Below are 22802 nucleotides of genomic sequence, written 5' to 3'. Positions count from 1 at the left end.
ATGAAAGATGAGGGGGTCTGGCTACCAACCAGCGCGTATGTGGAAGCAATGGAGAAATCCCCTGACTCCGTCAAGGCCCACACCGCACGATCGTCCGCGGACCCCACTGGGGCAACTTTAGTAACTATCTCTGAGACAATGTCATCAGGAACCCAAAGCCGCAGCAACTGTTGATTCCACCTTCCATTCAATACGAAATCCCATTGGATAGAAATCTGGAACTCCATGATGAAACTTTAGAAATGACTGACTGTACCAGCTCCATGAAGTATAGGCACTTCCGGCGCCCCACAAAAAGCGGACATCCCAAGTAACGCACAGGAAACGACTTAAGACCAAACCCAGTTACCCGTCGAACCCTTGCCACACATTGCCTAGGCAGTTTAGCATGCACGATGAACCCACACTTCTGAACATTAATCTCCTGTCCCGAAACTGCTTCATAATTTTCAATTGTCTGCATAACACATCTCAGCGAAGAGGATGAAGCACCCGAAAAAACCAGGACGTCATCTGCGTAACTGAGATGAGTGATCTTAGGACTGCCCCGCGGAACAGAAAAGCACTTGAAACCTCGATGCTCCACTAACTTGTTTAAAGAACGGGACAACACCTCCGCGCCAATAATAAACAAACCTGGAGATAATGGGTCCCCTTGACGAAACCCTCGCGTAGACTTAAAGAAACCCACACTGGCCCCGTTTATTAGAACCGAAAACCACACATTCGAGACCAATCTCCAAATCCTATCAATCCATTGCTCCCTAAACCCAAATCTTCTCAAGACCATTGTCAAAAAGACCCATGAAACACGATCATAAGCCTTTGCCATATCTAACTTCAGAGCAACATCGGCATTTCTGGAGGTCCTCCCCATATTAGAAAGCAACTCTTGTGCAAGCAAGAAATTATCCGATATAAGCCTCCCCCGAACAAACCCACTCTGCTGTGGGGATATGATCTTTGGAAGGACTTGGGCCAAGCAATCGGCCAAAACTCGCGAAATTAACTTGTTAACAAAGTTACACAAACTAATCGGCCGGAATTGTGAAAAATCCTGTAGGTGGCCCACCTTAGGAATGAGCGTAATGGAAGTCGCAGTAACAGCACGAGGCAACTCAGCACCGCAGAAAAAACTACAAACTGCGCTAACCACATCCGCACCAACAACTGACCATGCTACCGTAAAGAATTTACCCGTATAACCATCCGGCCCCGGTGCACTCTCCCCATCCATTGCGAACACCGCACTTCGAATCTCCATCTCAGAGGGAAACTGCTCCAACAAATCATTCTCCTCATCAGTCAAAAGTGTTGGAATATGCTGAAGCAATTCAGAGGAAGATGATGGAAGTTGAGCCGTAAACAACCCCTAGAAATACCGAACCGCCTCTGCTCCAATCCCCTCGTCCGATTCCACCCACTCCCCTTGGCCATTTCTAATCCTGTGAATGATCGAACGTACCCTTCTATTTTTGACGACAGAATGAAAAAACCTTGTATTTCGGTCTCCCTCTTGAAGCCACCTAACCCGAGCCTTCTGCTTCCAAAACAACTCCTCCACTCTCAAGGCCGCCCGCAACTGACCTTTGGCAAGATGTAGATGCACCCTAGCAGCATCTGAATCATCACTTTCTACACGGACCTCCGCCAGCCGTACTTCCTCTTCCTTATTCCTAACTGTTTGAAAGATATCCCCAAAAACCCTCCTACTCCAATCCCGTATAGTGCCCCTCAACCATTTTAATTTGCAACAAAGAACTTGCAAAGGGGAACCAGCGCACGGCTGCTCCCAAGAAGCCTGAACCATAGGCAAGAAATCCTCATGCCTCGTCCAGACATTAAGGAACCTGAACGACCGCGGCTTAGTGTCCAGCCTGGTTAACAGTGAAAGAAGGAGCGGAGCATGGTCTGACGACTCCCGGGCTAAGTGCGACACCGCCAATGACATCCCTGTGTCACAAAAACCCTCATTCACTAAAATCCGATCCAATCTTTTCCAAATTCTTGCCCTGCCATGTCTATTGTTACACCAGGTAAACCGAGCCACTGAGAAACCGACATCCGTGAGATTCGCCTCATTGATAAACTGTCTAAACTCCATAGCTTCACCAGGAGTAAAAGCCCGACCCCCTTTCTTCTCCTCAGCATCTAAAATTACATTGAAATCCCCACCCATAAGCCATGTAGCGGAACCCGGGTTATCCCGCATTAAACCCTCCCATAGCTCACACCTCTCCACAGGAGTACACCGCGCATGCACAAAGGAGACAACAAGGTGGGGCCCGGCACATGATCGTGAGAAAGGCGCACTGACACATGCTGGGGACTCTCTCCAATCACCAAGCCTGAAAAAGGCTCTTGGAAGAACACCCAGATCGAGCCCACCAAGTTATGCACCACTCCATGAAACCCTAATTTATGTCTATACCGTTCGGCTTTATCAACCTCCAACCAAGGTTCACAAAAAGCCAAAAATTGTAAATTGTGCAGTTGAATCAATTTTTTAATCCTTCTCAATTTCGGGGCTTTAGAAATGCCCCGAACATTCCAAAATAAACCCTTAATCATGGGACAAAGCGGGAAGAGAATTCTGCGAATTTATCAATTTAGAACGTAATTGCCTATCAGAAGGGAAATGTGCACGAATACCTTTTTGTTTGCTTCTCAAAGCCGCCACCGAACTGTCAAGAACTCCAGCTGTGGGCACTAAAGTTGTAAATTGTGGTGGATCTTTGATTGAATTCATTTTAGAGAAAAAAATGACAAAAGAAGTTCCTTACATATTGTCTTTGTAGTTATTTAGTCCTCCACTTTCAAAATGATGCAATTTAGTCCCTCACACAAGCAAATGGCACCATTGTAACCCCAAAGCCCATTTCGGAGAACTTGTTGGCTTGAAAATGTCAAGTGATCCCCAAATGATTGGTAATAATTTGTCCAACAATTCGTTAATTTTCTTTCAACTTCATTTCAGAGGAGCAAGTAGCATATTAGAATTTTGAGATGGCCGCTTAGTTGAAGGCTTGAAGCTTGAATGAGAGGTTTGACCCTAACAACTCTTATCAATTCTTTATGTACATAGGCACTGACGGCTACAACATAAAACTGCGCCTGGTTTGCGGTGTTTACAAACCGCATGCAGATTATTAAAACACACAAGATCCGTTTGGATAGCATACTATTTACATAAATTTATTTGATTGTATCGTAAACTTATCTTTTAACTATTTTTATATATTACATATATTATATTAAAAAAGTGATACAATTTTTTTTACTACAGTATTTTTTTACAAGTATCTTTTTATCTTAGATAACTGTTACTTGTTATTTATTACCAAGTTGGCAACTAAGTTCCACATGGCAACAAAAATATATTATTATAAGGGACCAATCACCATGGATGTACATGGCCACAAGCAAAGCTAATCTTGCCACTACTATTCTAAGCTAACTTTTACTGTTAACACTTTATTGACATCTAGTTAGGACAGAAAAGTATGGAAATCTTGTGCCTAATCTTCTTTCTTTGTCATTATATTTGGGAGAAAGAAAGCAAAAGCGATTGGTTTATTAGGATATGATTTTTCATCCATTCTGAAACCATCCAAATCCCAGGTATCTGAACCTGCTATTCCTCGAATTGTTTCAAACTAGTATAATCTTAATTAATGCAAGTTGATAGGCTTTTAATATATAAACGTTCCCTTTCCCAAGATTCAAGCTCCAATAATCCAGCGTATTATGAGCTGGATTATGTATGACAGCACAAAATGGAGAGTTCTAAGCCAAAATTCGTAGTAAAACAATTGATTAATTTTATGTATTTGACCATTTGTGGGCACTCACAACATAAAACATGTAACATGGAAAATTTCTCGAACCCTTTTTTCCTTCTCATCTTGCAATGTTTATTACGTAATTGAGGATTGGTGGCATCTAAATCCTTGTCCAAATTGCTAGTTTTGTAGAAAATATTTTTTGGATTTATTTTTTTGAAAATAATCTTTATTGCGTTTCTTGACCACCTTTTCTTTTTACAAACATCACATTTCAAAAAAGTACTACAGTATTTCTTTCTCACAAAATTCTCAGAAAACACAATTCAAATAGTCCCGAACTTTGCTTAATTGTGGAGTCCCAAGCAATATATTGCGAGGATTCTACGTCCAGCTCTCCTCTGTGCATGTTAGTAGAAAAGTAATGGTGATTAAGATTTACTAGTAGGAGCCTCTATCAATGATATCTGATCTAACCACATTTAACTATTATTTCCAATGATTTGAAATGATATTATGGTAGAGATATTCAGTTACTCAGAGAATGGTCATGGAGGTGTGATGAAACTATTTCATTTTATACTTATATGTTAAATGTACATTGTAGCGGCATCTCAAATGCTCACACATGCATTGTAGTGCAATAGGGTAGAAGTTCAGACTGCCATTACAAACGTTGTTGTGTAATAAACCAAATATACGCCTATAAAGGAAACGTAAGTGCTTAATTAATCGGGGAAAATTCAGTTGTCTCCTAATTTTATGTTGGAAAAGTATTTCAAAACGTCCCTCATATTTTGTAAAATAATTTTTTTCTCATTTTTAAAAGTGTAATTTTACCTTCCTTACGAATTCACATTCATCAAATTTGGTTCCTACCTAAGTTTCTGGTTAGTTTTTGACTAAAATCTACCACGCCGCGTGGTCATTTTTTGATGGGCAAAGTTATCAAATCAAATGTTATATAATCCGATCAATAATCCCTCAGATTTCAAAATAAATTTTTTCATCTTTCATTGATAATGTAAATGAATAGCTTTTTTTTAAACCCATTGTCGCGCCCCATTTTTAATGAAAAAATAAGAAAATAAAATTTTAAAGTATTTTTATAAAAATGGATTTTTGATTTATTTTGAGTAAAAAAAATGAATGTTTAATAAAGGAATGAATCTTGATTAATTTTTCATTCAGAAATGAGGTTTAGTTTTAGAAAAATGAATAAAGAAAAATGGGCCTAATGGCATTTAAAAGTGCGACGGTTTAGGCCCCAAAAAATAGTTAAAAAGGGTTTTAAAAAGAAAAATAGGAGTCACCACTTGGTATTGAGTTAAGGTGTATCAAGTCACCTAAAAGGAATTTTTAAATGAAAGGTAGGAAAAACCCTTTTTAACGACTCCAAGTCTGCGAAAACTAAGAGAAAAAGGATCGGGAGTCATATTTGAAGAAAGGGACGGCCAGGATAAAATCCTAGACACCCTTTCAACCTCGCCAAGGTTAGTTGCGTGATTTAGTCAAAAGTTTTCTTAATTTAATTTCAAAATTTATCACATTTGGATGTCACTATATGGATGTAAACCCTAAACCTAGGAGGATATCGGGGGGTCAATATGTCTCTTCGAATTTTAATTGATCCAAATCGCATTAATTGCAACGCCCAAAAGTAATTATTAGAAGAGGTCACGAATATGCAAAAATATGAGACTCGAAGAAAAGAAAAAGGAAATAATAATTATACAAATATACATGACCTAGAGGAATGCATGATAACGGGTGCGGAGAGCTAATACTCATGACTTCAATGTTCCCTTTAATAGAGGAAATACGAGCGTGCTAAGGCTAGAAAGTCAAACTCATCCATATCCCATATTTAAGGGATAATTTCCCTAATCTAATCAAGCAAAATGTACTAACCTAGTTCTAATTTTCTTAAATGAAATCCAAATCTAATGTCATGTCTCACACATGGGATAAGGAATATACATATAAGGGAGATATGAGATAATGGATATACGTATAAGGGGGAGATGTCATGCAAAAATGATAAAAGACCCTAGAAAGTGAAAAATATGCATGAAAACGTAGTGTAGTCACACAAACATGATCTAACACGTAGACGGTCCCTAAGGGTCTAGCGTTGGACTAGCCCATGTCTATGAGTGCTCACTAGCGTTGGACTAGCGAGAAATCGGGAAATAGGGACACAACTAGCGTTGGACTAGTGTGGTAACGTCACACATTAATTATAACTAACTAATCATGTAACACATAATAAAAGCATGTAAACACATAACACATAGTCATAATATTTAGATGCAAGACCCTAAGAAAGCGAGTAACATGTAACACATAAGCATGCAAAAACACACAAGGCAAATAAAGCAAATAAAGCCCTAACTATTACACTTGGGGCCCTAACTACAATCTAAAGGGAGAAGGAATAAATAAAATGAATACCTAACTATTACATCTTGGCATTTAAATGCCCCTTAAATAATCAAAATTGAACAAATTAAAACAAATAACGCGAATAAATAAATAAATGAAATGAAAACATTTAACAGGCATACAATTAAGCACATAAAGTCACATAGGGGCACATAGAGTCAAGTAAAATCAAAATAAGGGGTAGAGTGTACCTTCCTTGAATTGGTGCCCTAATGAAATAAAATTATTTATTTACCCTCCAAAACAAATAAAAAGGGTCAAGACATCACTTTCATTAACAAATAATCACATTAAATGGAAATGAACACGAAATTGAATCACTCAAAGCATTTAAATAAACTAACAACCCATATTCATCAAATTGAAACAAAAAAAGGCTCATTTGAAAGAATTGAAGAAGTTCGAAGGATCAAATTCTTATTATTATAAATATTAAGGGTCTAAAGGGAAATAAATTAAGGACTTAAGGTGAAACCCAGCCCAAACAAAACTAAAATTCTCACAAAATAAATGAAAAACTATTTGTTACAATTAGACAACAAAGATACCCAAAATGTCACTAAAAATCCAAATCATAAATCATAAATCTCTTAAAAATTATTACACCTCAAAAATTTCATCCCAAAACTCATGCATGTTCTGTTAAATGATCACATGAAAGCATACCAAAGGAAAATAACATGTTAAAGGGATCAAATTGATTAATTTTTCCAATTTTTTCGGCCTTAGTAGCATTAGATAGAAAACTTGAGGGGTAAAAATGAAATTTTGGAAAGTTTTTCATGCATGCATCAAAAGCTTGCTGCAACTGAAGCTTCTTTCCTTCTGCAATTTCGCAACCGTAACATTCAGGTCATATGCGGCTAATAAAATCCAAACAAACAACAATCTTTCGAATTAAAACAACACTTTATACATCTTAGCATCAAAACCCAACCATATGCTATGTATCCCCCAACGATTTTCCTACCCAGACCACGCACAAGGGAAACCCAAATGAACAGCTTTTAACTCATTCATCTGCAATTCTGGGTTCTTACAACTTCAGCAACCTTTGGTTATTCACCTAGATGTGTTTGTGTGAAGTAATTCAAGCAAAATCTACCAATTCAACAACCAAAACCAAATGCAAAAACTTCAACCCATTGTCATTAACATCACCCAAACACAATCATCTATCCCTAAAAGATCTAACTAAGGCAGCCGGACACAAAGTTCAGCGAAGCAACATGAATGCCTGATGAAACCTCAAATCCCCAGCTGTTCAAGAAAACAAACCCAAACTAATGACCCTTATTCATAAGTTCCCGACAAGGAAACTTCAGAGCCCAACGTTGATAAACTCACCCAAGATGCAGCCATCTATTCCAAACAGACCCCAACAACTAAAACAAACATAATACAAGCTACGAAAATGGGCTTCCATCAAGCACGGCAAGTCCTCAAAATTGTCAGAAAAACCAGAAATTTTAACCCAATCAACAAATAAAGCAGTAATCTTTCAGAAAAACGGAGGCAGTCCATCAGAAAATTGCGATAAAAAACACAACAGAGAGCTTCAAGCGTCCATGCTTAAAAAAACTGAAATTTGAGGGAAGAAGATAGCTTACAAAACTCTGCAGGTGACGATTGACGGCGATGATGGTTGCTGATTCCCGCCAGTTCCAGCCTTTTCCAGCCGCTCCCTCGTTGCTTGGTTCCTCAGCCTTTCCAGCCGCTCCCTCGTTGCTCTCAATCCCCTCTCCAGCCCATAGCCTCGCAGCTTCTTTCTTTCTTTTCTTTTTCCTCCTGCTATCCCCGACACCTTTCCTTTGCTTGTTTTTCTGTTTTTTTTGCTTTTGTTTCTTCCCTCGTAGCTCTCTCCTTTCCAGGTTCCCCCCTTTTCTTTTGCTCTCTCCGGCTCTTTTCTCTCCAGATCTCTTGTTATTCCATCTCCCGGAAGCTCTTCCTTTTTCTTTTTCTAGTTTTCTTCTTCGGCTCTCCTCTTCTTCCTCTTGCTCTTTTCCCTCAGGTTTTCTTTTTCCTTTTGCTTTCTGTCTCACCCTCTACACTACTCAGCCGCCACCCTTTTACTCTACTTGTTCTCCCTCTGCTGATTTTTCTTGGTTCTCTTCTTGCTTCCCTCAACCCCCCAGCCGCCACTCCAAAAATGTCCCCCCTCAAACCCTCTCATTTGTGGCCTTTTATAGGCATCAGATATTCCCAAAACCTAGCATCAATGGTAGTTTCTTTGCTGCATTTTCTGGCCAGAATTTGAGCCGTTTGATGCTCTTATTTCCAGAACATTCTTGACATCTTCTGGTGAGTGAGGTGGCGTTGTGTCTTGAAAAAAAAATCCCATTTGTTGCTTCTCATTTCCAGCTGGGAGGTCCTGTACCAGCTGGTTCTTGTACCGGCAAATGAAGCAAGAAAACGCGCGCGTGCACGCGCGGGTGAACACTCTTTTTTTTTTTAGTTTTTTTTCCAATGAATAATAAAAAGGGTTTTCTTAACAAAATTAAAATAAGATAAAAATAAACAAAAATTAAAACAAAATCAACTAAAAGAAATAATAAAAAAAGAAAGGCTAAAATTTTGGTGTCTACACCTATATATATATATATATATATATATATATATATATAATTTAATCTGAACAGTATGAATAATATGTAATACATCTATATTTGATTTCACATATAACTATAATTAACTTGTTCATGTGAAATTAAATAGAAATATATTAAATGCTATTTGTACCATTCAGGTGAAATCAAATAGATATATATATATATATATATGTATTTTCAAAAATAAGAAAAACTATTCATATACATGATCAATAAGGGATGAAAATTTTCATTTTGTGATATGTGAGAGGCGAAAAAAAATCATTTTATGAAATTTGAAGGACTATAGCTCAGATATATATGAAATGTGATTTGATAATTAGTTTGGGAAATTAAACTTGGTGAATTTTCAGTAATTTATGAATAAAAGGAAAGTGAAACTATTTTTTCAAAATTTTCACTTTGGTCCCTAGATTTTAAAAATGTATATTTTGACCCTAAGGACTTTTATTTTCTCACTTTAATCCCTAAGATTCGTTGTTACCTTTATCATTGGAATTGTCCTCAGCTCTTCAATCCTTTATTTGTGTTTGGAGTATTAGTTTACTATTTGTTTTGTGACTTTGATGAGTTTTTTTTATCCATTAATTCATTTTTTATCTCTATTGATTAAATATCTAATAAATTGGTACTTTGACCCTTTTGTTGAATTTTGAGCATAGATAATTCTGCATTCCCTCATCCAAGTCATCATTTCAAAAGGGAGGTATTCTTATCACCTTTTAAATTCTAATTATGTACTCTTACGTGTTCTTATATACTCCTATATGTGTATATGCTTCATGTGTTTCATTTGCTATTTCTTTATCTACTTAAATCATTTATTTATTTAATTTAAGTTTTATTATCATTTGGAAGGTACTTGAATACCTCAAAATATAATAGATAGGTTATATTTTCTTTTCTTAGAAAAAGTTGTAAATATGTTTATTTTCTTTTTGAATGTAATAGATAGTTTGATATGCCTATTTTCTTTTCTTTTTCCCCCCTTTAGATTGCACCTAGATCCCCCAATATAATAGATATGTTTTGTATGCTTTTATGTGACTTATGTGCTTATGTGTTTTGCATGCTTTCTTACGACTTTGCATTTAATACTATACTTAGGTATTATGTGCTCTTATATGTTTATTTGTTTTAATTCATGCTTTATTTCTTCATTATAATTATATAAATGATGAATGCGTGATGTCAACACACCAGTCTAATGCTAGTTGTGGCATTTCTCTCTGCTTCCTTGTGAGTTCAATGCTAGTGAGAACTTGTAAAATTGAACTAATTCAATACTAGTGAGAACTTATAGAATTGGATTGGTCCAATGCTAGACTTTTAGACCCTTTAGATTCATGCATCATGTGTCGTCCATGCCATTTTCATGCATATTTTCTATTTTTAGACTTTTCTGACTCGCATGTTATTTTACTCTACTTTATATTCTTATCCATATGTGTTTAAACCATTTTAATTATAATTGCATCCTTTTTGGGAATTAGAACATTAAATATCACATTTGTTTGTTTAAATTAGAAGGTTCATCCTTGGAGTATGGAAATAGATGATTATGACTCATTAGCCTTAACACCCATTAATTCTCTACAAAAAGAAAAATTGAGTCGTGAATTTTAGTGCTTCGTACCCATAATATCCATTTTTCTTTGGCCAGTTATACCTGTATATACAAGTTTTAATTTTCTTTTTTTCAAATCTCATCTTTGCATACTCATGACTCGTTCAAGAGATTATTATTGGGTTCCCAATTAATGCGCTGGTACCAATTAGACCTTAAAGGCATATTTTGCCCCCTCCCAATACCTCTCTTAAATTTAGATTTGCATCCATATAAGAATATCTAAATGTGATAACTTTAAAGGTTAGCTTAGAAAAACTTTGACTAAACCTCATAACTAATTTAGATTAGATTCAAAGGGTGCCTTAGGTTTGACCCAATCAAATATTTGTCTTCCCTTTCTTCAATCATGACTCTCAAACCTTTTTCTCTTATTTTCAAATACCATAAGTCATTTAAAAAGTGTTTTTCTTCTTTTACCTTTTCAAATTATTTTTTATGGTAACTGGGTATATCTAAATTTAATATAAAGTGACGACTCTTTTTTCGCAAAACTGTTTTTATACTATATTTTGGGCCAAATCTTTGTATTTTCAAAGTCCTATTTTAGGCTATTTTCTTTTTTTTTTAAATCAAAAAATCCATTTTTTCACAACATCACTTTTCATTTCTGAAAAATGGGGCACGACACCACGTATAAATATTGATAATAGTTCACATTCCATTGATCTTATTTTGCCTATAAATAGGGGTCATCTAACCTCTCTTATAACCTTTGGAGGAGTTAAGTGAATGAAAGACTAATTCTCTCTACTTCTTGTCTACTTTTCTCTACTCTAATTTCTTCAACATTTCGTAATTTCGTTGGTATATCACTCACAATATAAACTACTACACTAAATATATATTAGTATTAGTATTAGTTTCTCGTTGCGTGTTTTTGTGCAGCTATTTATGTGTGTTTTTTAGTGTTTTAGTCATTTTTAATTCCTTCAAGTATAACATGCAATGACAACAAAAATGAAGAAGAAGAAGATGATTCACAACGCCAAAAAGACAAAGATCAAGACCAGAACCTAGTTCAAGAGCAATTTACCCAGTGATTTCAAAGAAATCGAGAAAACAGCTTTCAAAAAAAGGTAAAACAATGCAAACACGTCAAGATGTTAAACCAAATTCCCATGCTCACTCGCAGTCACACAAATGTGGGGCACCCTCATGTGGATGATTTCTTTTGATTGATCTGTTATGTCTTTAGAATTTCTTCATATGTGCGTTTTATTTTTTTCTTTTCCTTTAACAGAGGTCAGGTTTGGCCCCCCTCTAAATCACTGTATTTTTTTCGGTTATAAATAAATTAAGGGATGGCATCCCTATTAAAAAAAAAGTCATTTTTAATTCGAATTTTACGTTATGTGGTTAAAGTGAGAAAAATTGAATTTCTATGGAACAAAGTGGTAGGAATTTGTGAGGACTCGAAAAATTTCTTTATTTTATTTTATTTTTTTGAATACATTTTCCTTACCTTACTTTATTGCCTTAATTTCTTAGATATTTTATAAGTGAGTCAAGTTTTTAAATCATTTTTCTTATATGAGTTAGTGCATGTTAAATTCGTAGTGCATTATGTAAGTAGGACCCGCTAATGTGGTATGTGCGATAAATTTTTGCAGATTAAGAGGAGTTTTGTATAAAGGGATATTATTTTATAAGATGCTAAGAGATAATTAGAGGTTGGCAAAATATTTTAGCCTTTGGAAGAGAAAGATGTGACGCCCCGAAAGAAGGAGGCTTTTCATTTTACATATTCTTTGTTGGACGAGCGGAAGAGCGCAACGTCTGAACTTGGAAAAGAAGAAAAAATTTTGCAAAATGGGAAGGGGCCAAATCCGGCCGGATACCTAGCTGGATTGCCTTGGACTTTTGAAAAAAAAAATGAGTTTTGCCACTGCCTCGAATCCGGCCAAGAATCCGGCCGGATTGTGACGTGGCATGTCGGCCATCAACTTTGACCAGCTGATTTTCTTCCTTCTTATCTTGTTTTGGCTGGAAAATATCTTCATTTCTTTCCCTTGGCCAACCGTGTGTTTGAGAGAAAAGAAAGAAAACTTCATTTTCTAGTTTCAATTTTCACTTCAATCTTAAGATTTAACCGTTAATTTTGCAAAGTGCTCCGATTAACTTCTTGTCTAAGGTGTTTGCAAGCTATGGTGGAGTTGTTGTGGAGGAAGCACTAAGTTACCTATTCTCTTGAGGTTTGAAGGTATCTTGCTAAGAAATCCTTATTTACTTCAATTGATTGCAAATTGGTGGATTATCAATGTTATATATGTTATTTTGTGGAGGATTTTATGGGCTAGGGTTAAGCTTAGCCAATTTTGGAATTATTGGTGAATTTTCTGATTTTAGATGATAATTGTTGGTTGGCCATGAATGATAGCTTGTTATGGTGTTAAATGGAGCTTTTGTGCGTTAATTGTGATCGTTTGCGGAAATTTTCTGGTTTGTGTGGAAATTCCGGTTTCTAGGGTTTAATTTGGGGGTTTTCTAATGGTGGGCTTCTTGGCTTTGATTGAAGGATATTGTGGCCCTAATTGGATGTGTTTTATTGTTTACGAACCGTATGTTCAATTGTGGTTGGTAAGATATAATTTGATGTTGTTATTGTAGGATGGAAATGAAGAATTGAAGGGGAAAAGCTGTCCAATCTTTGAGAGTGTTTGATTGCTTTGAGTTTGTGCTCTAGGGCTTGGACTTGGGCAAGACAATAATATATGATGGATGGTTTCCGAGTCGTGGTTGGTGAGTGATCCCAAAACTGTTCCAAAGTTACTTTTGAACGTTTTCTTGCATTATTTACTCAATTGCATATCATGTGTGCTTGCATGTGAGTTCATGACATGATTTGGCTTTAATGAGTTCTTGGGGAGTCTTGCGTTGAACACCAACGTCTCCACTATTATTTAATGTTTATCTGGAGCACCAACGGGCTCCCTATCACTGAGTGAGTGTTAAATGATCATTTTGAGCGTTGGATGTTTAAGTGCAATGATTTCACTGGCTCACGGGAGCAATAAACGAACGTTAGATTATTGATTCATGACATCATTGAAATGAACTATTGTGAAACTGATTTGATTACTGATTTTACTGTTCACTCACTGAGCTTCTAACTCATCCCAAAACTATTTTATTTCCCTCCACAGGGCTCGAGGTGAAGAAAGCATTTGTATTAAAGTTCTCTGGGGGCATGATTGGATGATCTCCTATACCGTTGAAGTTTTAGTTTTATCCTGTGTAATATTTGAGACTGCGATTGTACTTATACTTATGTGAGAACTGAGGACCTTAGCCTTATTCGGGAAAGTTGTATTGCTTTGATCTCTTATGGTTTTAGTTGATAGTGCAATTGATTAGTTTCTACTTCACTTTTGATATGTAATTCTTGGAGAATTTGATGTAAATTTGAGATATATCTTGTAATTTAATTGAGGACTTTAGTGAACGACTGAGTCCCAGCGAGAGTTGGGCAGGCGGTCTGCCGAACCCTTTGGTTCGCCTAAGGGGGAGGTGGGGCTGTCACAGTTGGTATCAGAGTTTAGGCTTCAGATCCCTGTAGTGTATCCTAGGCTTAAAGTTTAGGATGCCGGACTGTGGGTCTGAATTGAAATATCAGTGATTTCTTGTAGAAATGAAAAATCTGACAAGTGGGATTAGAGTAACTCTTCGTGCTTGCTTGGAAATGCTTGAGTGACTTTTGAGGGATATCTTGATTTGATTAGTACCAGATGGAATGTCGAGGACGACATTCTTTTAAGGGGGGAGATTGTGACGCCCCGAAAGAAGGAGGCTTTTCATTTTACATATTCTTTGTTGGACGAGCGGAGGAGCGCAACGTCTGAACTTGGAAAAGAAGAACAAATTTTGCAAAATGGGAAGGGGCCAAATCCGGCCGGATACCTAGCTAGATTGCCTTGGAGTTTTGAAAAAAAAAAGAGTTTTGCCACTGCCTCGAATCCGGCCGGATTGTGACGTGGCATGTCGGCCATCAACTTTGACCAGCTGATTTTCTTCCTTCTTATCTTGTTTTGGCTGGAAAATATCTTCATTTTTTTCCCTTGGCCAGGCGTGTGTTTGAGAGAAAAGAAAGAAAACTTCATTTTCTAGTTTCAATTTTCACTTCAATCTTAAGATTTAACCGTTAATTTTGCAAAGTGCTTCGATTAACTTCTTGTCTAAGGTGTTTGCAAGCTATGGGTGGAGTTGTTGTAGAGGAGGAATCATTAAGTTACCTATTCTCTTGAGGTTTTAAGGTATCTTGCTAAGAAATCCTTATTTGCTTCAATTGATTGCAAATTGGTGGATTATCAATGTTATATATGTTATTTTGTGGAGGATTTTATGGACTAGGGTTAAGCTTAGCCAATTTTGGAATTATTGGTGAATTTTCTGATTTTAGATGATAATTGTTGGTTGGCCATGAATGATAGCTTGTTATGGTGTTAAATGGAGCTTTTGTGCGTTAATTGCGATCGTTTGCGAAAATTTTCTGGTTTGTACGGAAATTCCGGTTTCTAGGGTTTAATTTGGGGGTTTTCTAATGGTGGGCTTATTGGCTTTGATTGAAGGGTATTGTGGCCCTAATTGGATGTGTTTTATTGTTTACGAACTGTATGTGCAATTGTGGTTGGTAAGATATAATTTGATGTTGTTATTGTAGGATGGAAATGAAGAATTGAAGGAGAAATGCTATCCGATCTTTGAGAGTGTTTGATTGCTTTGAGTTTGTGCTCTAGGGCTTGGACTTGGGCAAGACAATAATATATGATGGATGGTTTCCGAGTCGTGGTTGGTGAGTGGTTCTTAAAACTATTCCAAAGTTACTTTTGAACGTTTTCTTGCATTATTTACTCAATTGTATATTATATGTGTTTGCATGTGAGTTCATGACATGAATTGGCTTTAATGAGTTCTTGGGGAGTCTTGCGTTGAACACCAACGTCTCCACTATTATTTAATGTTTATCTGGAGCACCAACGGGCTCCCTATCACTGAGTGAGTGTTAAATGATCATTTTGAGCGTTGGATGTTTAAGTGCAATGATTTCACTGGCTCACGGGAGCAATAAACGAACGTTAGATTATTGATTCATGACATCATTGAAATGAACTATTGTGAAACTGATTTGATTACTGGTTTTACTGTTCACTCACTGAGCTTCTAGCTCACTCCAAAACTATTTTATTCCCCTCCATAAGGCTCGAGGTGAAGAAAGCATTTGTATTAAAGTTCTCTGGGGATATGATTGGATGATCTCTTGTACCGTTGAAGTTTTAGTTTTATCTAGTGTAATATTTGAGACCGCGATTGTACTTATACTTATGTGAGAACTGAGGACCTTAGTCTTATTCGAGAAAGTTGTATTGCTTTGATCTCTTAAGGTTTTAGTTGATAGTGCAATTGATTAGTTTCCGCTTCGCTTTTGATATGTAATTATTGGAGAATTTGATGTAAATTTGAGATATATCTTGTAATTTAATTGAGGACTTTAGTGAACGACTGAGTCCCGGTGAGAGTTGGGCAGGCGGTCCGCCGAACCCTTTGGTTCGCCTTAGGGGAAGGTGGGGCTGTCACAAAAGAGATAAGGATTAACCTTGGAACGCCAAGTGTTACACAAGCCATGGTTCTTTGACTTTGACTAAGACCTTTCTTAACCCTTTAATTAACAAAAAATTGGCCAAAAATCCTGTCACCTTTCCCTTTCCTTTTGGCCGACTTTTGAGTGAAGAAAAGAGAGTAAAACTTTCATCTTCAACCACCAAATCTTGTTTGAATCCTTGAATTTTCACCATAATCTTGCAAACTACTCCATAAAAGGTGACTTTTAGGAAGGATTAAAGGCTTTAGTAGAGAGGTTTCGTAAAAAGAAGCACTTGGTTTCCATTTCTTCTTAGGGTTTCAGGGTATCATGGCAAGAAACCATTTTTACTTTTATTACTTGCATGGTAGTGGTTTTAGAGTTTGATTTTGGTAGTTTACATGGAAAATTTCATAGATTAAGTGGTGATTCAAAAATCTCAGCTTTGATGGTGAAATTTCAACCTTGACATGATGGTTTGAGTTTAGCTATGATCTAGTAGCTTTGCCATGTGAATTTTCTAACTTTTATATGTTATTTTGTCTTGTTTATGGAAAATTTCAGCTTGTACTTGAAAATTTCAGCATAGGGTTTCAAATTTCAGCTTTGTTGTGGTTGATTTTTGAGCTATAAATCGGCTACTTGTGATGGTTTTGTGGCCTTAAACAAGTGCATTTTATAGCCTATGACTTGTGGTTGTGATTGAAGTTGGATTGAGATGAAATAGGTGTTGAGTTTGGATGGAAAAGTAAAGAAAATAAGGGAAAGTGCTGCTGGAATTTTTATTACTTCCATTCTTGTGAAGCAAGTGATGTTAGAGGGGTGAGTTTGGATTGATTTGGACTTAGGTTACATGTGATCTCTTGAATACACTTTGACGGTAGTGTATAAGCTGAAATTTTGACAAAATTATGTGTAATAAAAAGAAAAGTTATGGTTTCTTCTAGCATACTTTCTAGTTGCATTTGTTTCATTTTAAACTCGAGGTTGGTTGTCTCTTTTAGCTATTTTGTTGCTGGAAATTCCAGCCATAAATTGGAATGAGGAACTCCTTGGTTACTCATGTCCCTTGGGTCCAAATGCTCTCTTTTCACTCCCAAAACCATATTTGCATCTTTGCACTAGTAGTTAATTGGATTTTCTCTGGTTCAGCTAAGCTTTGGATGGTTGAACTATAATACTTTATCTTGGTTGTTCTTAGGGTTTGTTGGTGATCAAGGGCATAACTCGAGGGCGAACTTTTGACGTTATTTTGCTCGAACTGGTAAGTGTATCACTCGCATGATTTGTTGCTTAACCGATTTACTTGTGCTTGAAATTTATGATTTGAATGGTTGTGGCTTTAGTTTATCCTGGATGGGACAAGTGTGTACTTTATCACGTTCATTTCCCTTGACTGTTTGATTGGTTTACTGTGCAATTTAGATCTATTACTTGTGCATGAATTGATGTCGTTTGGAGTCTAATATCCAATGACTTACTGTGAAAATTGAGCTGAAACCTCATTGGTAATCAATGAAATCGAGCCAGCAAGGGTTTGGTCGAGGTAGAATGACGAACCATGAGAAAACTGTTACTAATTCACTGAATACTAAATGCTTCTAATATCTGGTATTCTCGAGCATTACCGCCACTGTTTCTGTTTGGTGTTTGGGCTCGGTAAGGGATATGTTTGGTAGACGAAAACTGGTATAAAGTGGGGATCTACGGTCATTGTTTTGCTTCTTTAAACATTGACAGAGTGTCAATGGGTTTGAATCAAGTTAATGCAACGGAGAATTTGGCTCTTGAGAGCCATCTGTATCCTTTTACTTGAACCTCTCTGTCTGAGTTGTGGTGTTTACTTATACCTTTATTTGATGTTTATATTTGATCGATTAAAATTTTAATTGTGTTATTTGTGACTGCGTTACCCTTTTGGTTCCTCATTGGACGAAAGCTCACCCCTTGTTATTTGGACATGAACTAACTGGGTTGAATCTGTTATTGTGCACTACTTGTTAGGGATTAATTTTCAATTATGTCGAACATCACTTTCACTAATGCACAACTTACTAGTATCTAATCCCGCCTATTTTCATGGTTGAAGGATTAGAACAAGTTCATGAAGATCTGTGAAATTATTAAAACATCCACCTAAATACTTTTCTTATGTTCGTAAATCAGATATCTAGGTTTTAAGAGCCTAGATCTGCATATTATTAGCTACATGCATCATTAACAATAGCCAAGATAACTTATATTTGGCGATCAATCAAACACAATTATGAAAGCTGATTCATGAAATATCAAACAATAAAATATAACAAATCAATCATAATTAATTCAATATATCAAATAAACAAGTTCATAGTTAACCCTAGGTATGAAATTAGTGAAACAAAAGAAAACACAATCTGAAAAACAGAGATAAAATTGTGCAAAACACTAGCTATTCTTCAAACGGACATAGGATCGTGACTAGATCCGGCCGTGGATCTGTCTCGAAGGTTCACGGATCCATTATTTTTACTTTCCTTAGCTTCAGGCACAACTGACAATGGAGGATTTTTGTTTGGCATCAGATCATGCTCAAGGAGGACGAGTTAGTTTTTCCACAGAAAACAAAAGTTGTAGGCTCTTGAGTTAGCTTTCCAATGGCATAACAATTAAGTCATTTTGGTATCTAGATTCTGAGTTATGTCCAAAATGCTTCACATTGGTTGGAAAACTTGTCCAAATTGTAGCAATAAAAATGTACTTTTATATTTTGGCATTTTGACTATCAAAATGTGTGAACTGGATTTTGATGTCACTACAACAAAAATGGCCTTTAGCGGCATTTAAAAGTGTCAGTATAGACAATTTAACCTGACATTTTATCTATCCTCACACCTAGGGCGAGTGTTGTCCCTTCCAATGTGGGGATAGCCTCAAATCTTTAGCAACATTCAAACGTGTCAGGAAAACCATGCTGCTATAGCATTCCCTCTGCCAACAAAAACTTTTTTTTGTGATAATCGAAAGTGTCCGTATAGCATTAGAACATCAGTAGCAGATCAGTAGTATATCCAATTTATGAAGGCATCTTTAGTTGTCTTAATATATGACTTTAAGGACACGTAGCTATGTGAATTTACACAACTTTGGACGACATGCCCATTTGTCATTAGTGTTTTTCGAAGTTAAGCTATGCTGACACTTTTAATTACCAAGAGTTTTTTCCCTGTTTTTTTATATGGAAGCAACCTGCAATTAGTCCTCCTTGCTGTACATTCCATCAACCAGAATCCCAAGGGACTTGTAAAATTATCTCAAAGAGCAGAATGCATATAGCAATTTAAAAGAAGAAGTCGATACTCAAATATAATTCATTGAATTAAAAGTCGATAACAAGTACAAACATAGCAAGTACTAAAATCGCAAACAAGTGCTCAAAGCAAGTACTAAAATCCCAATAAAGTACCGAAAGATTCTCATTTACAATAACTTGAAAGAATTTCTTGTGCACAAACAAAAAGACTCTCATCCCTAACAAGTTGAAAGAAATGCTAAAAGTCAGGTAACGTAATTGTACAATATTAGCAACGATCCGCGAGAGGTATAGTATATATATAGTACATTGTTTGGGCTCATCAAGATGAAACAAACAACTACCACTGCCCATGTTGATGTATGCTCAAGAGTTGTCTCCTCATTTCCACTTCCTTCAGCCATCTCTAGGTGGAGCAGTCCGGCTATGCTTTAGTAGAGGTTAGTGCCAATCCTTCAGAAGAAGAGAAAACAGCCGAGAAATTGAAGGGATGAAGAAAAGTGTATACAGTGATCTGGGGAAACAGAAATTTTTTTTCCAATTCTTGAGCATTTGAGATTGGAAAATGATAGGAAAAAAATTGCAACAATAATAATATAATAACACCCCAGGAAATAGTTTGCGTTCAAGCAATTCAACCTACTGGAAATCATGTCATGCTAGAAATATAGCCTTTGGTCTATCAAATGCGATGGAAAAAATTATAGATATTGGACATAACTATGTATTGCAATTTCCTACTTGACAAGGTGTGTGGGACATGTGTCCAAGTCTCTGCCTCAGCTGGTCCTCACTTAAGTCAGTACTAAACAAGTCATCATTATTTTTGAAGCCAAATCAATCATTGAAGCAGTTTTGGGGAGCGTAGCATTGTACTCCCAATCACTAACTGGTGCCTGAACAGCCAACATTGTCAACAAGCTGAAACTAAAGCTCGTCGTCCAGGCAACATTACATACAGTAGTGATCACAGTACCAACACTGTCAAGTAATGCACTGAACAAAAGACAGTATGACTAAGCAGATTAATCATTCTCCTTTAAACATCAGATAATATATATTATGTTTGACTAACTACAAGGGGCATTTGTCACGACAAAAGGGACGAGTGTGGATGCAGACACAAAAGTGCACAGATTCAAGAGCTCAGAGGCATGAGAGATTCTTAAATTTCTCTCTTTTATAAAAATGATGGTAGAAGCACCAGTATGATCAGCCAGAACAGTGTTTGATACCAAGCATCCCTTAAGCTAAAGAATCATATGCTAGCAAAATTTAATCTTATTTCACACAAACATAACCATAGATGTTGTCCAAGTTCAAAATTTTAAACTCGTACATCAGATCAAAGCACTTCTTCGAAATCAGATTAAGGGATCATGCAAAATCAGGTCAGAACCTCACCAAAGGCAACCACGACAAGGAGACAAATTAAAGTTTCGATAATTCGAACAAGAGAAGGTTGAGACATATAAAAAATGGATGAGTTCAAATAACTCACCCTGGCCATGTTAAAAGATGGAAATCTTGAAAATGCTTTGGATAGAACATCATCATTCACCTCATTACCAAGATCACCACAGAACAAACGAGAATCATCTGCACAACACAAACAGTAATACTGAAGGCATTAATACTAGCAAAAACAAGATCAGTGAAGGAATTAAGACAGGCTAAAATTGTCATAAAAAATGATGAATGCAACCACACAAGGAGTAGAGTACATGAAACTCACTCTCTGGCCAATCTGCAAGTGTAGGATCCTCCCATGCCTGCCCTGCTGCCTTACGAGACCTTGTTCAAAGATTTTCCCCTTGACATTACACTCTGCCTTAGCGTAAGATGACCGCTTCCTCGAGGCAAATCAAGTAGTTATGTCAAACATGGAAGTCGAGATCTGGCAAGTACGTACTCCTTTGACTTGTCACCAAACTTAACTTTCCAGTATCTTTGAGCAACGCATATGATCATCACTGGGGTAAAAAAAAGCGTGCAACATATGAAATGCTACTTAGTTACGTATGAATCCAGAAGAACCTTCCACCATACCAGGTCTGCATTTCAGTTTGGCCACCTAAAATTCATTTTCTATATCTGCCTAATTGATTACTTACTGGTGAACTTTTTGACTCTCTATCATTTGTTAGACTATCCATGTACGTAGGAAAAATGCCTTTCTCAGGTTTCTAGTTGAAATGTCCTTGATGTTAGTTGCATTCGTTTTCAACCGTCGTCTTTGTTTTCTTGCAACATTATTGCCAATCAAAATCGTCCAATGGCAACACATCACCTGGGTCAAGATTATGTTTTCTTCCTGGCTTCCCTTCGTCTCTCTCTTGGGGTGTGTATGCATGCCGTTTTCTGGTGGTGGTGGTGGTGGTGTACTATTATCTTGATGCAGATGAAAAAGAGTTTGTACTTTAAAATCTTCAGGAATCGACACTAATGCCAACTTATTTGAAAAACCAAGCCGGAAATTGACAGCAGAAAGCAGTGCCATAATAAACAAATCTACGTATCAAGTTCTGAAGTAAAGCAAAAAAAGAACTCTTGCCCACACATACAAAACCCCTGGGTCACCAAACTTCCACAATAATATCGGGTACCACGCGACAAGTTTCCCCAATATTTTATTTGGCCCACCTTTGCACCTTAATATTTGTGAAATCCCCTTCACCTTCTACATTGCCCCCCCTCCCTCTTTTCTAAAAACTAAAATCTCCACCACTATCATATCAACTTAAGTAAATAATCACACCTCAACAATAAAGAAGGTCAATAATTTTAGAAGAAAAACATTAACCTAAAGTTCTTCTAATGCCTAAATTCAACTTCCTAAATGAATTAAGCCATATATATAAATGAACAGACCGGGTATTTTACCGAAAAATTGGACTTCCCGGTTCCTCCACTCACATAGACAACAATGGTATACATATCTCGACTCCTACCAATAATTAAAAAGATCAATTGTTTCTCATCATAGCTGTTGACAAGGGAATTCAAATGTCAGGGGAAGAGGAAAAAGAGCCGAAATCACTGCCCTAAATCTCTCCAAAAGTATTCCATCCAAAATTCATATAAAAAAACAACGTGGCTTAATGATTGGATATAGAAAGGTTCGTACCTATTGATACTGAGGGAGGGAGTACACGGTAGGGACTGTAGCGGGAGCAGGATAAACGTGGGGAACCGCAGGAGGAAGAGCAGGAAATTGCAGAATTGAAGCGGCAGGGGCAGCAGCCACATAGGTTTGCGGCTGTTGTAGGTGAAACGGAGTCGGAAAGTACGTGCCGGTAGTGTAGGTGAATTGAGACGACGCCGTTGAGGATGAAGAAGAAGCTGCAGCAGCCGATGTTGACGACATAGCGAAACCGCGAGATTTGAGAAGCGGGACCAAAAATTAGGGCTTCGTTGTTTTTGGAGAATTCGAACTCGTCCTTTTCAATGTCATGTTATTCCATTTTCT

The 22802-nt window shown here is 36.8% G+C and overlaps 1 long non-coding RNA gene across 2 annotated transcripts; it reads right to left on the bottom strand.

Moving 5' to 3' along the window:
* Positions 1-19377: 19377 nt before the first annotated feature.
* On the bottom strand, positions 19378-21128 carry LOC113705776 (uncharacterized). 2 transcript variants are annotated; one of them, XR_011820296.1, is made up of 3 exons: positions 21069-21128; positions 20835-20932; positions 19378-19847 (listed from the first exon to the last, which is right to left on the bottom strand). It is a non-coding gene; the product is annotated as an uncharacterized lncRNA (long non-coding RNA). The 2 variants fall into 2 exon arrangements; XR_011820297.1 differs by having other exon boundaries at positions 19378-19786.
* Between the last annotated feature and the right edge of the window lie 1674 nt (positions 21129-22802).

This window comes from Coffea arabica, chromosome 8c (assembly GCF_036785885.1).
Source record: "Coffea arabica cultivar ET-39 chromosome 8c, Coffea Arabica ET-39 HiFi, whole genome shotgun sequence".
Classification (NCBI taxonomy): Eukaryota; Viridiplantae; Streptophyta; class Magnoliopsida; order Gentianales; family Rubiaceae; genus Coffea; species Coffea arabica.
The sequence above is the reverse complement of the archived record's forward strand: the minus strand, read 5'-3'. Positions and strand labels throughout refer to the sequence as shown.